Source organism: Felis catus, chromosome B3, assembly GCF_018350175.1.
Source record: "Felis catus isolate Fca126 chromosome B3, F.catus_Fca126_mat1.0, whole genome shotgun sequence".
NCBI classification, from domain to species: Eukaryota; Metazoa; Chordata; class Mammalia; order Carnivora; family Felidae; genus Felis; species Felis catus.
In genome coordinates this window covers 40414338-40432399 of record NC_058373.1, presented here as the reverse complement: position 1 = coordinate 40432399, position 18062 = coordinate 40414338, and the positions used below count along the sequence as shown (strand labels likewise).

General features: G+C 39.1%; 1 protein-coding gene and 1 long non-coding RNA gene across 4 annotated transcripts in view; one reads left to right on the top strand and one right to left on the bottom strand.

The window, feature by feature from the left end:
• ZNF609 (zinc finger protein 609) overlaps window positions 1-18062 on the top strand; it is a 213703-nt gene that overhangs the window by 156479 nt on the left and 39162 nt on the right. The window lies entirely within an intron of this gene.
• On the bottom strand, window positions 7773-10050 carry LOC109500632. Its single transcript, XR_002158311.2, has 2 exons — window positions 8555-10050; window positions 7773-8036 (listed from the first exon to the last, which is right to left on the bottom strand). It is a non-coding gene; the product is annotated as an uncharacterized LOC109500632 (long non-coding RNA).

The window sequence follows — 18062 nt, the reverse complement described above, 5'->3', positions numbered from 1 at the left end:
AGAGACAGAGCATGCACGGGGGAGGGTCACAGAGAGAGGGAGACACAGAATCTGAAACAGGCTCCAGGCTCTGAGCAGTCAGCACAGAGCCCGACACGGGGCTTGAACCCACAGACCGTGAGATCATGACCTGAGCCGAAGTCGGACGCTTAACCGACCAAGCCACCCAGGCGCCCCTGTAAGTTTTCCTTCTTAAGCAGCCACACTAAGTGTAGCATTACTTTGGCAAATGTGCTTCCTGGAAGAATTTGTAATATAGCAAAAAGAGCACTTGGTGTGAAACCAGGTGAGCTGTATACATCTGCTGTTATGATTGTGACCTTGGGCAAGTTCCTTAACTTCTTTGGTCCTTAGTTCCCTCATCTCTTAAGTAAAGTTGAATTAGGTCACCAATAAGGACCTTCCATCTTTTAAGTGTAAGAATCTGTGTTAAACCTTGGAATCAGTATGGATCCATCCATACTAGTTCATCTTAAAAATGAACAATCATGAGAATGAAAACTAAAAAATTTTAATACCAATGATGAAATTTCATTATACACTTGTTTAATAGATTTGTTTTCTAAAAAAACAACAAACAAAAAAACCCGACTCTCCTTGCCACTCCCCAATTCAAGAAATCTCCACTCTCATTTTTCAACTCCTGATCCTACAAAACCCGGCTGCTTTTGAGGCAAGTGTATGCTAGCTGACATAAGCTGAGCTCACAGTAGTGCTTAGCAATCCCTTCATCTCCCTATTATATTCACACTTCCCAATACTTGCTTCATTCTCAAGATTCATTAGCCCAATTCCTTCTGTCTTCATGCTCTTAAGCAGGAGCCTCTTAATGCTCCTCAGTGTGAAGCCTACTTGGGATTATCTCTATCTCGCCTCCTCTGCCCCTCTCCCCTTGTTCACTCTCTTGAAAATAAAAAAAATAAATAAGAATACGTTTTTTAAAAGATGATGTTTTTGAAGCTGAAGTGAGGGCAACTCCCTTGTATACTCTGAAAAGCTATATGATACATTTGGTCCATCTTCCAAAGCTGAACTCTAGCCTAAAGATTTGGTGGGTAGGAAGGCATTTTTAGTTTTTGCACTTGTTAAAGGTTTTGTCATATATATGCACAAGTACACCTAGAGAGACTAGGCATCCCCACCTCCACATTTTTATTCAATAACTAAGATTGTTGGGAACTGTTTGAGAGTAACTGTTTCAAGGACTAATAGTGTCTTAAAGGCGTTATAGTATAGAACAGATATCTGAACTAGTGTCAGGAAAGTTGGATTCCAGAACAGATCATACCTTTAGCTAGCTGTGTCAGCTTGGGTAAGCCTCTTAACTTCTCCTGGCCTTAGATTTCTAATTTATGAGGGCTTGGGTTAGATGTATACTATTCAGTAAAACTTCTTGTGTTGGAAATAAGCTGTCCAAAATGGTAGTCTAGTCATATGTGATATTGAGCACCCTAAAATGTGGCACATGATACTGAGGATAATTTTTTTTATTTAAATCCAAGTTAGTTAACATATAGTATAATAATAGTTTCAGGAGTAGAATTCAATGATTCACCACTTACATATAATACCCACTGCTCATCCCAACAAGTGCCCTCCTTAATGCCCATCACACATTTAGCCCAGCCCTCCTCCCAGCACCCCTCTAGCAACTCTCAATTTATTCTCTGTGTTTAAAACTCTCTTGTGGTTTGCCTCCCTCCCTGTTTTTATCTTATTTTTCCCTTTTTTCCCGTGTGTTCATCTGTTTTTTTTTAAATTCCATGTATGACTAAAATCATATGGTATTTATCTTTCTCTGACTTATTTCACTTAGCATAATAAATTCCAGTCCTGTCCGTGTTGTTGCAAATGGCAAGATTTCATTCTTTTTGATTGCTGAGTAATATTCCATTGTGTGTATGTATACACACACATGTACACACCACATCTTCTTTATCCATTCATCAGTCGATGGATATTTGGGTTCTTTCCATGATTTGGCTATTGTTGATAGTGCTGCTATAAACATTGGGGTGCATGTGCCCCTTTGAATCAGCGTTTTTGTATCCTTTGGATAACTATCCAGTGCTGGGTTGTAGGGTAGCTCTATTTTTAATTTTTTGAGGAACGTCCATACTGTTTTCCAGAGTGGCTGCACCAGTTTTATTCTCACCAGCAGTGCAAAAAGGTTCCCCTTTCTCTGCATCCTTGCCAACAGCTATTGTTTCCTGAGTTGTTAATTTTAGCCATTCTGACAGGTGTGAGGTGCTATCTCATTGTGGTTTTGATTTGTATTTCCCTGATGAGGAGTGATGTTGAGCATCTTTTCATGTGTCTGTTAGTCATCTGGATGCCGTCTTTGGAAAACTGTTTGTTCATGTCTTTTGCCCATCCCTTCACTGGATTTTTGGTTTTTGGATATTGAGTTTGATAAGTTCTTTATAGATTTTAGATACTAACCCTTTATCTGATATGTCATTTGCACATATCTTCTCTCATTCTGTCAGTTGCCTTTTAGTTTTGTTGATGAGGATTATTAAATTTAAAGAGTCACATGTATCTAGTGGTTTACTGTATTGGACTGCAATAGAGGCTAGATGATCTTTACATTATATGTACTCTAAAAGTGTAAATATACTCTGAGATAGAAAGAAGGGTAAATATGTGGGAGGATAAAGAGGGTGGGTAAATAGCCAACATCTGCACAGACCCAGGGTGACTTCTATGACTCTGGCCCTTATTACCTGGGAGAACATTTGGCCCTGCTTCAAACTCTGCCTTGTGCTTTGGTCTATGGGTTGCAGTTTTCTCATTATCAGAGTAATAGCCAGTGGTTTTGCTTAGCAGGAAGTAAGTTTGCCTGTGGTAGCTCCGCTGAGAACCTGCCTCAGCAGTTCTTCATCCTCATCTGATTGCAGATCCTGGCTGTGGGTCTTTATCCTTCTTACTAAAAAGAAGGGTCTGTCTATTAATCTTCTTTCATGGAAATGGTAACCTTGGTAGTTACCCTTGCTTTATTCTGTGTGATTCTGATGTAGGAAGGTATGTGTGTGAACTGTGAAGTATCTAATTTTAGAGATTTATACTGGAAAGTTACACTGGTTCTCGGCTTTTTTTCTTTTTCCTTGGCTATAATTAACGCTCCTTCACGCTCAGTCTTGCCTCAAGCAGCACTTACCTGGAGGAAGACATGGTGCACAGTGACCAAGCTTTCTCCACTGCTTAGCCAGTTGCTTACTAGCCTGACTCCTGCAGAAACAGCTCCACCAATAGCACAGTCATGAGGAGCCTAGCAGCCATTGTCTGGCACCACAAATCTTCATAGCAACAGACCACCACATGGCAACAGCAGCCACACAAAGGAAACATTAGGGAAATCAATACTTACTTTCTCTCACCCCTCCCCCACCCAAAACAACAGCCAACACATTTTTCCCACCTAGCAGCTTACAACCAGTAGATGCTTTGGGGCAGTTATGTGTCTATATACCTTTCTGGATTATGTTATCTGCCCACTGTCACATATTTAAATCCTGAAGCCCTAAGAAAAATTTTCACTTACAGACTTTTTTTTTGAGTTTCATTTTGCAAATTGCAAAATAAACTAAATCTCCAAGGGAGAGAGATGTCCTTTTGTGCACTGTCACCTACCACCTCCCTCAGCCCAGCAAAGCACAGAGGGGGGTGGTACAGTTGGCCAGACTGCAGGCTTGGCAGATAGGCAAGGTTGCTTCAAATGAAATTCTTTGATATTTCAGGAAAAGAACTCTCTAAGATGGGCTCAGAGACAGACCTACTTTGTTATTAATGCCATCCTTTAACAAATAATTTAGTTCCTGATACTTATGTATGAAACCCAGTAAGTGATACCTAGGAAATAAATACAGTCTAGTATAAACTGGGGCTGATCACTAGCCCCAGTTAATTTAGCTTTGGCTCTTGATTCCAAGAGGTATAAGGCCATTTAACTGGTCCGGGCCTTAGTGTCCTCATTTATAAAACGAGAGGGTTGGTCTGCATATCTCTGTGGTCCTTCCAGCTGTGATATTTACAATTCTGTGATCATTTGTGTGGGACAGAAGAGAGAACTGTCTTTGTTAATCATTGGTTGTAGTGAGATCTGCTGGAAGATGTTGTTGAACCCTCCAGTCTCAGTGCTTACACTGCTAAAAACAGGTCCTGGCCCTGCCCTGGTTGATAAAGCTGCTGTAACAATGATGGGCAGAAGCTATTAACAAACTTGGCAACCAGCCTTTTCTCCCACAGCAGTAGTTTCAGACCAGTTCAGGCAGAGCTTTGCTCCCAGGTCGCTGCTGCTGCCTCTTAATGATACCAGTAAGAACTCCCTCTTTCTCTCTCTTCTCTCTCTCTCTGCCTCTGACTGCTTTATGAAACAAGGGGCTGTTCTATACCTCTTCTGATACTTCATTATCCTATCTCCCTCAGGCTTTACAGAACAAAGAAATCATAGGGCATCAACTTTATAATTTAGGCAGCTGGAGATCATTTCCCCAGGATAGGGGTGGGTAGGTAGCCGATTCCCCCTGGCATGAAGCAGCATTGCTAAATGGCCTGTGTTTTGTCTGCCAGGCTTAGGCTTTGTTAGGCCCATTCAGGCTTCTCTGTATTTGAGTTAAATTATAGTGGCAAACCAAGCCCATGTACTTTTAGAAGGGTAGGGGTTAGGAAAAAATGGAAAGTGTGTCATTTATAGGCCCTGCTACTTGCTAATTGCTCAAGGAATTTTTGTTTAATCCACTGTCACTGTGCTTACTCCTGCCAGATCCTTTATTTCCCCTAGTTGCTGCCTTCATGGCCTTCTCCATAGCAACAAGCTCTGTGACAAAAAGGCTATGGTGAGAAATTGAGTAGTTCCCCCTCCCACAAGCTGTACTCTATTTTCTGTTTAGTATGTCTTTAAAAAGCCTAAAAGACTGCTATCGAATACTTTTCTACCCCCATTGAACTCACAGTCAAATGAAACTTTTTAACCCTGAACTAATTCAGTGAACAACCTGCCTTCTCCTTATTTGACTCTGATTATCCCCATCTTTTGAAAATTTTCTTGTATCATTCAGTACACTTGAAATACTGTGCATATTCCCATTTACCAAGCTCTCCTCTGCTTTTCAGCTTTTAGCCTGCTTCTTAGAATTATTCTATTTAAAAATCTAACAGAATCAAGTATCAGTATGGAGGAAGAATGGATGAAGAAAGTAGAAACCCTCCCCTACCATCCCCCCAAGTGCTGTTGCATTAGATACTAGACTGATTTGCTACCCTGGAGTTGGGGCAGACTGCCCCAAGTACAGAACTAGCTTGCACCTCAGCTGATCCTGGAGGAGTCACAAACCCAAGTGTATTTGTTTTTACGTTAATATGTCTTATTGAACAATAATAGAAATAAAAATATGTGCCCAAATTATAAGCATGCAGGTCATTGAATTTTCCAAGTGAACCCACTTTCTGGTTATTAGTACCTACATGAAGAAATGCATTATTACCCCCACCCCAGAAACCCCTTCATACTTCCCTTCCAATAGCTAACCCCTTTAAAAAAAGATCACTTCTGACTGCCAGCATCAGAGATTAGTGTTCTCCATTTTGAACATTATATAAATAAAATCATTACAGTATGACCTTTTTTATGTCTAGCTGTTCTACATTATGCCAGTGAAATTTATCCATGTTGTTGCATGTAGTTATACTTTGTTGATTCTCATTATTTTATAATACTTATTATGTGAATTCAACACTATTCAGTTGCAGATGAGCTTTTGGATTGTTTGCAGTTTGGGGTTTTTGTGTAAAATGCTGCTGCAGAAATTGTTGTATGTGCTTTTGAGGAATACATGTACCCATTCCTATTCTGTACATACTTAGGAATGGAATTCCTGAGTCATTAGGGGGCACCGTCAGCGCCAGTAGATATTGCCAGTTTCCCAGAGTGTCTGAACCAGTTTATACTCCTACTTCCAAATAATCCTGGTTGCTCTGCATCCTTACCAACTCTTGAACTTATTTTTCTTTCTTATTTTAGCCATCCTGTTTGCTGTATAGCATGGTATCTCATTGTGATATTAATTTGCATTGCCATGAAAATCATGAAATTGAGCATCTTTTTATGTGCTTGTTGGCCTTTGGAAATCTTACAGAATACATGTTCAAACCTCTTACGTTTTAGGATTGGGTTGTATCTTTTTTATTATGAATTTGTGGGAATTTTTTGTATATTCTGATTATGAGTCCTTTATCAGATATATGTATTATAAATACCTTCTATTTTATATCTTGTTGTTTCTCTTAATGGTACCTTTTCATGAATGGAAGTTTCTTCATTTTTATAAAGTCTAGTTTAGGGGCGCCTGGGTGGCGCAGTCGGTTAAGTGTCCGACTTCAGCCAGGTCACGATCTCATGGTCCGTGAGTTCGAGCCCCGCGTCAGGCTCTGGGCTGATGGCTCGGAGCCTGGAGCCTGTTTCCGATTCTGTGTCTCCCTCTCTCTCTGCCCCTCCCCCGTTCATGCTCTGTCTCTCTCAGTCCCAAAAATAAAAATAAAAATAACGCTGAAAAAAAATTAAAAAAAAAAATAAATAAAGTCTAGTTTATCTTTTTTTTATATAGTTAGTGTTTTGTGTCCTGTTTAAGAAAATTTTGCCTTTCCCACGGTAATAAAGATATTCTCCTATGTATTTTTCTGAGAACTATATTGTTTTTATTTTCATATATGGATCTACAGTGTATATGAAATTGTTTTTTGTTTAGGGTATGAGTTGAGTCAAGATTCTACTTTTTCCATATGGATACCTCATTTACCTAGCACATTATTGAAAAGGCCATCCTTTCCCCACCACTGCACTGCAGTGTCTCATTTGTCATAAATCAAATGACATATGTGTGGGTTTATTTCTGGACTCTTTCTTTCCACTCATCCATTTGTCTAGTCTTGTGTCAGTACTATGCTGTCTTACCTGTGGCTTTATGAGTCTTGGTATCTTCAGTTTTATTGTGCTTCTTCAAGATTACCTTGGCTATTCTTGGCCTTGCATTTTCATATAAATATTAGGGTCAGTCTCTGAATTTTTATGAAAAAAAAAAAAACCTGCTGAGAATTTGAGAATTTGATTGGGATTACAGTGAATCTACAGGTCAATTTGGGGAAGACCCAGAGTTTTATCCTTTCATTTAAGCTAGTGTTACTCATTTGGGGGTGGTGTAGTGGTACATGAGATCAGAGCAAGTCAACGATATCACTTGGGGAGCTTGTTTAAAAGATAGGTTAACTATTCCTTACTCCTCATATTCTGAATCAGTGGGCTCAGTAAAGAACTTAGGCATTTATTATGAAATAGCTTCCCAAGAAATTATGATTTGCTGCCATCACCACTGTTCTCCACCCACCCTATTTGAGAGCCACTGACCTAGACTGTAATCTTGGCTAGCAGCAGTAATTCACTGAGGCCAATTGAAGTAGAATCTGACTGATTTCATCAACACCAGGTCTACTTTGGGGCCGTATCTCGTAAGGCTACTATAACAAAGTGCCAAAACCTGGATGGTTTAAAACAAATTTATTGTCTGGGCGCCTGGGTGGCTCAGTTGGTTGAGCGTCCGACTTCTGCTCAGGTCATGATCTCGCAGTTTGTGAGCTCGAGCCCCGCGTCTGGCTCTGTGCTGACAGCTCAGAGCCTGGAGCCTGTTTCAGAATCTTTGTCCCTCCCCCTCTTTCTCCATCCCACCCTTGCTTGTGCTCTGTCTCTCTCTGTCTTTCAAAAATGAATAAACATAAACAAAAATTTTTAAACAAATTTATTGTCACATGGTTCTGGAGGCCAGAAGTCCTAGATCAAGGGGTTATTAGCAAGGCTGTGCTTTCTCGGATGTTTCGAGGGGAGAATGTTTCCTTGCCTCTTCTAGCTTCTGGTGTTTGCCAGCAATCCTTGGCATCCATTGGTTTCTAAATGTCATCACTGCAGTCACATGACTGTCTTCTCCCTGTGTGCTTTCACATCTTCTTCCCTCTTTGTGCATCTGTTAGTATGTCCAAACTTCCCCCTTTGTATTAGGACACCAGGCATACTGGATTAGAGCCCACTTAAATGACCTCATTTTAACTTGATTGCCTCTGTAAAGAACCTGTTTCCACATAAGATCACATTCTGAGGCATCGGGGGTTAGGACTTTAATATATCTATTTTGGGGGGACACAACTCAGCCCATAACAGAAGCCACCCAAAACTTGAGAATAATTATTGTCACAGATTAGAGAGAGGGAGGAAACCAGAACTGTTTATAATTATAGGAGGCTCTGCTTCCCAGAGCTACTCTGGGCAGAAGAACATCCACCCTCTGATCTCAACCGTTCCTCTCTGTGTTACTATTTCCCCTCTTTTTGGCACTGAGACCTACAATGTGGTTTGGTTCTGCTCTGTTAACAAACCCTGAAAATACCAAGTGGAGATTACCAGAAAGAAAAAGAGGCTTCAGCAGTTAGCTGTTTCTGTCAGCCTCTAGCTGAAGAAGGCTGAAAGGAAAAGTGCCTCATGTAGACCAGCCCTTAGTCATGTTCTTACCCTGGTTCTTCCTGCTAGGCCATAAAACAGTGAAACTGTAGACAGGCATGATTCCATCACAGCCTCAGGCAAGTATGTCTTCAAAGCTGTCCCACTGAGATGGTACCGTCCTTCTTATTCCCAGTAGCTTTCAGACAAGGACTCAAGCTGGATAACTGAGGGCACGATGACCTCTGCTGAGCTGCCTCCCGCTGTGGGTACAGTGTGTGGTTACCTCATCAAGAAGAAAGGGAGGGGGGTGTGAGATTTCAGGGTGTGGTGAACCAGCCTTTGTTGCACTTATGCAAAGTTTCCATGGTGTGGGAACTTCTAGATGGGAGGAGGAGTTGTATTTGATCTTTTCTGTTCCTCCCCAGCCTCCCCGTCCCCACAGTCTGGGGGTGGAGTGGTTCACATTTGATAGATATCCCACTTTGGTCTTCCGTCTCTACCCTATACCAGTTCTTTGCCTGCTTATAGTTCTAGCTATAACAGATCTACCTAACAACTCCCCAAATTGATACTTGCTTCACAGTGGTTTCAGCTGGCCCTCTATTATACTTTTGCCTGAAATTCTGTGGAGAGAAAATACTATGGTCATGTGAAAATGGTTCCAACATGGTGGGTGTTACCTTGTGCTTTCTCTGTTTCATTCAGCCCCAAAAGATCCCAGAAATAAGGGCTTAGGATTTGTGTTTCCTGTCAATCCCAGAACTGAAGGCAGAAAAATTTGAAGACACCATTTTTGTAACAGTGGTTTCCAGATTTTGCTGCACATTAGAATGTGGAGACAGGGATTGAAAGGCCTGATGCCCACATTTTGCCCAGCTAAACTAAAACACCATGTCTGTAGGTAGGAGCCAGGTGTCAATATTTTTAATCATCTCAGGGTATATCCCATGTGCCCAAATTGGGGAACCACTGTTCCATAAGCTTTAAACATTTCTGCAGAAGACTTTATCCCAAATCGCTTTATTGGATAACCTCAGAGATTTATACTTAGAATATTAATAAAGGGCTCCTGGGAAATATAGGTTCTCTTTGGAAGTATCTTCTCTAGGGGAATAATAACCACACTTCTGCCTTTGGGTTTCTGGTTTTGGAAGACTCCTACATGATTTGATCCTTCCCTGTAGTCAAATCCCCGACTTGCAGATGAATGGATTACCAGGATAAGTGAGATTTAAAAAAACAAAAACAAAAAACCTGGGGATATTGCTGTTAAGCCGATTTGAGGTTCTGCCTGCTTGAGGTTTGGTAGGACATAAGAATATGTAGCGTAGTAAAGTATTCTAATAATTTTCAGAACTGCAGTAGACAAATTTAGGACTAGAGTTTTACCTAAAATATGGCACTCTTTATCAAAATTCCTGATGTTACTACATGGCAAACCCATAAAAAAAGAATAGCTTTCAGGGCACCTGGGTGGCTCAGTTGGTTGAGCATCCGACTTCTGCTCAGGTCATAATCTCATGGTTCGTGGGTTCAAGCCCCGTGTTGGGCTCTGTGCTGACAGTTCAGAACCTGGAGCCGCCTCCTTATTCTGTCTCTCTCTCTCTCTCTCAAAAATAAATAAACATTAAAAAAAAGTAGTTTTGAGAATACAACCAATTTGGGGGAAAAAATCTTAGCTACTAGATGAACCACAAATGGCCCTAATCTTCCTTAGTCTTTTCATTTCTAAAGGTGACTAACTCACATGAATTTCTGTGTGAATTTATATTCACCCTTTACATACATCTCTGGTTTGAACTTTAGTCCTGGGAGAAACGGTGCTCAAAATTTTCATAATCTGTAATCACATGGCAAGGTTAAACATTAGACAGTATGCCAGAGATCAGCTATGGAAGTAAACAGTTCCTACCTTCCCATAGTTGGGGTTTTCACAGAGGTAGGAGTAGTTTCAAACCAGCCTTCCTCATAGGCATCCTCTTGTAACTCTGTTTCCTCTCAGTCCTACCAGTGTCCTATGAGATACAGCTCCAGCCCAAGATGTAGCTATATTTACAGGTTTCTAAGAAACTGTGACTTACTTTCCTTTACCACCATCTCTACAGAGGACTAGAAAAACTGAAATTAGTATTGATTGGGAGTTTGAGGTATTTGTTGCAGATGTATCCTTCTCCTCCTCCTCCTTGCCCCCACTCCAGGCACCAGTTGAAAAACATGTCTGCCATTTTCATTTACAAAGAAATTAGAACTATGTGGAGCCCTCTTAACAGGCTCTTGATCATTTAGAGGCAGCTAAAAAAGACCTTTGACCCAAATATGAGGCCTGGGGAGTATAAAGAGGACTTTACCAGGAAAGCAAAGAGAAGAGCACAACTGAAGGCATATTCAACTTCTAGAGAACAGGACTAAATTGTACCACACTTTGGCATCAGTGTAAAGACTGTCACTGGCAATCATTTATTTTTAACCATTGCCATTAGCACTGGACATTAGGTTTAACACTTTTTTCTTTCTCTAACCATACTAAGGAAATACAGCTTCCAAGGGAATTGTTTTTTTTTAAGGGATTACCTTTTTAATTTTATTTATTTATTTTGAGAGAGAAAGGGTGCATGCGTGCATGGGGGAAGGGTAGAGGGCGAGGGAGAGAAAGAATCCCAAGTAGGCTCTGCACTATCAGCATGGAGCCCAAAGCAGGGCTCAAACCCACAAACTGTGAGATCATGACCTGATCCTAAATCAGGAGTCAGACATTTAACCGACTGAGCCACGTAGGCTCCCCCAAGGGAATCTTTTTTTAAGGTGACACGCTTTTTTTTTTAAAGAGAAGAGAAAAAAAAGTAAACGAAACAAGGGTATTTAAAAAATAACAGGTGATAGGGCCGTGTATGTGGCTCAATCATTTAAGTTTAAGTCTGACTTCAGCTCAGGTCACGATCTCACGGTTTGTGAGTTTGAGCCCCATGTCAGGCTCTGTGCTAACAGCTCAAAGCCTGGAGCCTGCTTCAGATTCGGTGTCTTCCTCTCTCTCTGCTCCTCCCCTGCTCGCTCATGCTCTCTCTCTCAAAAATAAATAAACATTACAAAAAATAATAATAGAAGACAGAACAGATGTTTGTACATCCAGGAATAAATCCCTTTACCATGGTTTCTGCCTTAAGACTTAAGTCTTTGGGGTCAATTGTAAATTGCATAGAACATATGAAATGGTTTGGTACCAAAAGGCTGTTGCTAAGTCCATTTGTTTTTAAACTATGCAAATGATATGCCATCTGCAAATGGTGGACATAGTTGATGAGTTCTTGATCCAGGGGGTAGCTTTGTTTTTATTCTAAAACTTAGTAAGTTGAAAGTTGGAAGTAGAGAAGCTTTTTTTCTTTTTTTTTTTTTTTTTCTTTTTTTGAAGTAGAGAAGCTTTTATACATATCCTTTGACCAAGAGATCCTCTACTAGGTCATGTTCTAGTAAGAAGGGGAACGTAGATGCTTAAAACAGTCTTCGTTTTGAGCTTTTTTATACTGTGCTTTGAATTCAGAATGAGAGGCAGTAAACTATTTTCTCCCCTACTACTAGCAACTATTTTTTCATCTGATATTTTTTAATTACATTTTTTATTGATTTAAAAATGCCTGCTTTTGAGGATATGACACCAAAAGCATGAGCAATGAACAAAAAGTTAAATTTGATTCCATTGAAATTAAAAACTTTTGTTCATCGAAATATATACTGTGATGGGAGTTAAAAAGACAACTAACAGAATGAGAGAAAATATTTGCAAATCATGTATCTGATAAGGGGTTATATCCAGTATATATAAAGAATTCCTACAACTCAACAACAAAAAGCCCAACCAATCTAATTCAGAATAGCTCAGAGGACTTGAATCAACATTTTGCCAAAGAAGATGTATTAATGACCAATAAGCACATGAAAAGATGTTCAGAATTATTAATCACAAGGGAAATGGAAAGTGAAACTACAGTGAGATACCACACTGAGATACTTCACACTTAACGGGATGGCTATTAAGGAAGGAAGGAAGGAAGGAAGGAAGGAAGGAAGGAAGGAAGGAAGGAAGGAAGGAAATAACAAGTATTGGAGAAGATATGAAGAAATTGGAACCCTTGTTGGATTATAGATGGGAACATAAAATCTTGTAGTCATTCTGGAAAACAGTGTGGTTGTTCCTCAAAAAGTTAAACATACAATTAACATATGATCTAGCAATTCCATTCCTAGGTATATACCACAGCTAATTAAAAACAGGTGTTCAAACAAAACTTGTACACAGATATAATATTGGTAGCAAAATTATTCATAGTAACTAAAAGATAGAAACAACCAAATTCACCAACAGATGAATAAACATAATGTGGTATAACAATGGAATGTTATTCAGCAATAAAAAGGAATGAAATTTTGATTCTTGCTATAATGTAGATAAACCATGAAAACATGCTAAGTGAACAGACACAAGAATAAATAGTATATGATTCAATTTATATGAGGTATCTAAAATAGGCAAATTTATAGAGACAGAAAGTAGAATAGAGTTAATAGGAGACAGAGGGCAGAGGGAACAGGGAATTAGTGCTTAATGGTTACAGAATGTCTATTTTCGGTGATGAAGAAGTTTTGAAAAAATAATTATAGTTCTCAAAAAAATTAGTAACTTTTTATTGAAAACCTGGGAAACAGAAAAGAGAAACATAAATCACAAAGAATAAAATCATAAATCACCTAGAGATAACTACTGTTATGATTGTTATATTATAGATACACTTTTGTAATAGCTTTAGTTTTAACAAATTGGGACCTGTCTATGTATATTTGTAATCTTCTTTGTTTATAGATGAATATATAATGAACATTCTCCTAACATTAAATTGTCTCCCATAACATTTCTTATTTTTTTTTAATGTTGACTTATTTATTTAGATGGAGATAGAGAGGGAAGGGGCAGAGAGATAGGGATACAAGAATCCCAAGCAGGCTTCTCACTGTCAGCACAGAGCCTGACACAGAGCCCCAACTCATAAACTGTGAGATCATGACCTGAGCCAATATCAAGAGTTGGACACTTAACTGACTGAGCTACACAGGCACCCTTCCCATAACATTTTTTAAAACCACACATTCCATGTTAAGGATGCATCATGATTGATTTAATCAATTTACATTCTTTTTTTTTCATGACTTAAAAAAAGGTACTTCTGAAATTTTCCAGATCTTCAAGAACTGAGCTTTGATTTTCTTATCATCAATAGAATACAAAGGAAACACATTATGTGTTTCATAATAACCTTGCAGCTTTGCACTGTTGAGTTTCTGTCCCCTAACTCTTTTTCCTGTTTCTGCCTCTTGCTGCCTTTTACTCTGACATTTTCTTTTTTGCTTCTTGCCTCTTCTTCTCTATGTATCTTCCCCTTTGCCACCAGTATACTGCTTTATTGCTGCTTCTGTTTCTTTTCTGGTATAGAGAGGTCAAATATAAAATCAATAACCTGCTCCATAGCTAAAAATAAACCTACAAGTGTTGATGTCTTTCACTGTAGTCCACAATTTTATTCTCAAGTGCAGTACACAGACCATTTAGTGTTTTACACCTGGAAATGTGGGCTGCTGAGAACCCAGAAGTGTATCCTCATCTTATGAGGCAACATAGTAAAAAGTCAGAGTTCAGAGTCAGACTGATTTGGATTCACATCCTGACTTTGTCTCTTATTTAGCAAAGGAACAGATGTTCTAACCTTCCATTTCTTCATCTCTAAAACGGGAATGATACTACTGTGGAGATTGTTGAGAGGATTAAATGAGATAATATATGGAAGACACTTAAACACAATAACTTTTTAATTACAAGCAATGCTTTTTATTTACTTTTATTTTTTTAATGAAGTAGGTTTGTTTGTTTGTTTTGAGAGAGACAGAGCACGAGTGGGGAAGAGGCAGAGAGAGAGAGAGAGAGGAAGAGAGAGAGAGAATCCCAAGTAGGCTCTGCACTGTCAGTGGAGAGCCTGTTGCATGTCTCGATCTCAGGAACCGTGAGATCATAACCTGAGCCAAAATCAAGAGTTGGATGCTTAACCGACTAAGCCACCCAGGAGCGTCAATGCTTTTTATTTTTTACTGAAGTATAGTAGACATGCAATGTTAAATTAGTTTCAGGTATACAGTGTAGTGATTCGACAATTCCGCATATGTTATGCTCACCATGATAAGTGTAGTTACCATATGTCACCCTACCTGATTACAATATTACTGACTGACTGTATTCCCTGTGCTATACTTTTCATCCCCAAAATGGTAACTATCATCTTGAAAACCATCAAGGAGAAATACTGTACATTCCCACCCCACCACCACCACCACCACCACCACCACCCCCAAAATCAGAGAGCAACAAAATATTTAGCCTATTGTGCCTGGGACTAAGCATCTTTACTTTTTATATCATTAGAACTTGAGAAACTTCTTCTACAACTTTGGTGAGATTATATTAGTCTAAGTCTTAACTGAGTGGCCACACTCAGCGTGGTAACAGTTAAGGTCTAGGATGCTGCTGATGGTTCATCTTATAAGTGGGAGAGAGATGGAGGCCTGTTGCAAATTCTGCAACAAATTTTGTCTGGCAGCAAGACATAAATAAAAGGCAAGAATTTGAATTGACTCCAGTTCAAATTGACTGTCAGACAGATACAGACATTTGCTTTTAAATGTGAGCCCAGTGAAGTAAAATGTGTATAGTGGGTTTGGTTTTTACATTATTAACCCTTAGGTGAATTTTGAAAAAGTAGAATTGTTATAACTTTAAACAAAGCATCAGAAATAAAGGATTCAGTTTAGTTTAGTTGTGGTTTCTTAAAAAATTCTAGATCTTAACACTACATTTTAATAACATACAAACTCTTTATTGCTGAACTTCCCTGAACCCCAGCACACACACACGCACACACACACACGCACACACACACAGTCATACCCATGCCACTAGAAATTTGGTGAAACCACCCTGGGTTGAAAATAAGAAACTAACTGAGATTCTTAACTTTTTGAAAGAAGGAAGAGTAAGTAGCTGAGGAGTTCCTACTCTGTCAGCTACCTCATCAGCCAGAGATGGAATCTGGTTCCTATCTAAACCTTGTGTGATGGGTTAAGCCAGTATTGGGGTTATTCATTTCTGTTCATTAGTTACTGAGTAACTGCTGAATACTTATGTAGGGAAAAGAAAAAATATATAGATGTTATCTCTTCTAATGCAGCATCATTTGGGGGGGTTGGGAGAGCAGGTGCCACTTTTTATTGTTTGCATGCATATATGAAGTGGCACAACATTCAGAAGATACAAAAAGGGTAGACAATAGAAAGTCTTCCTCCCTTGTTCACCGAGGTCACCTCCCTTGAGACAACAGCAGGTACAATTTCAAAGTATAGTTGTTAAAATCATTTTTTACTTTTTTAAAGATTTTTATGTTCAAGTAATCTGTACACTCAACTTGGGGCTTGAATTCACAACCCTGAGATCAAGAGTTGCACACCCCACTAACTGAACCAGCCAGGCACCCCAAATATCATTTTTTAAGTCAGAACATTTATCTAGAAATAGAAATATCAGGCATAGGGATACATTTTGGGATATCAGATAAGAAATGAAAGTAATCGATAATTTCTAAATAAAATAAGTTCAGTCCTAAGAGACAACAAAAAAATATGTGTCTGGAAGTCTTGGGACTTAGAGGATTGAGATAGATTTAAGTTTAGAGGAGGTATAGAAAATCTGTAGGCAGAAGATAACCTATACTAGGGAAGGACAACCATGTGTTAAAGGGAAAGCAATCCTCTCTGCTAACTCCAGTAGCTTGTCTTTATCACCTCGACCTGAAAGTAGGAAGCTGAGGAGTTGGACATTGGTAGAGAGAGACCATTACACAGAACATTAAAAAAGGAGACAGTACAGCTTTGAGAAAAAACCTTGCAGAGTTTACATCTTCATCTGACACTGACAATAGCTAACATGATTATCAGAATACTCATTTAGTGTACAATATATGTGTTGAGGTTAAGAGGGAAATCTTTTGCCATTTACTTAAAACTAATAAAGAAAAAAAACACTAAAAATGCTGTTTGGTAATGGCCCAGTAGAACCATTTGGCTGTCTAGAAACAGACCCTAATTTATAAGCAAACCAGTGGAAATAGAAAGGATCTTTAGTAATAGGAATTGGGGAAACCCTCTGTGAAGGAAAAAAAAACTGATTTAGAAACTCATGTTTATTTATCTAAGTTTATATAAATGTATACAGATAATAATTTTGTTTAGTTGATTTATTTTTGAGAGGGAGACAGAGCACGAGCTGGGGAGGGGCAGAGAGAGAGGGATACACAGAAACTGAGGCAGGCTCGAGGCTCTGAGCTGTCAGCACAGAGCCCTACATGGGGCTCAAACTCACGGACTGCGAGATCATGACTTGAGCCAAAGTCAGCTGCTTAACCGACTGAGCCGCCCAGGTACCCCGTGTGTACAGATCTTAAATGTTCACGTTATGGGGCGCCTGGGTGGCTCAGTCAGTTAAGCGTCTGACTTCGGCTCAGGTCACGATCTCACGGTTTGTGAGTTTGAGCCCCACCTTGGGCTCTGTGCTGACAGCTCAGAGACTGGAGCCTGCTTCGAATTCTGTGTGTGTGTGTGTGTGTGTGTGTGTGTGTGTGTGTGTGTGTGTGTGTGTCTCTCTCTCTCTGCCCCTCCCCCACTTGTGCTTTGTCTGTCTGTCTGTCTCTCTCTCTCTCTTTCTTTCTCTTTCTCTTTCTCAAAAACAAATGAAATGTAAATGTTCACATTGTACACTTCAAATATATTATAACTTTGTTAATTATACCTTAATTTTTTAAAGTTAAAAAAATAAAAACATTTCCAAAATAGAAAAGATAAGTTTATATGTATGTTTGTGTATGAGTATATAAATATATGTACATACATGTATATAAAATCAAGATTTATTAAAGGGGTACATGTTTGTTTGGTTCTTATAAAACCATTTAATTAAAATAATACTAAATAAATATCCATATTTCTAGATGAAAAGTCTAACCATAAAAGTAAAGGAAGAAATCACAAAGGAAAAGATTTGGTTACATTAAAATGTAAACTTTCTCAGTCAGTTAAACGTCTGACTTCTTCTCAGGTCATGATTTCACGGTTTGTGAGTTTGAGCCCTGTGTTGGGCTGACAGCTCAGAGCCTGGAGCCGTCTTCAGAATCTGTGTCTCCCTCTTTCTCTGCCCCTCCCCTGTTAGCCCTCTGTCTCTCTCTCAAAAATAAATAAACATTAAAAAAAATTAATTTAAAAAATGTAAACCTTTACTAAGTCGAAGAACATCTTGAACAACATTGCTTAAGGCTAGTCCTGGTTTACTTTCAAATGGGCTTGAATGAAAAGAAATTTATACCCTGTCACATTTTTGCCATTTAATGTCAAATAGGCAGCTTTGTTTCCTGAAGCTGGGAAGTTGTTTTTTCACATTTGTTTTGTGTATGGGAGTTCATTTTCAGGAAATCTTGTAACTGAAGTATTTTCAAAT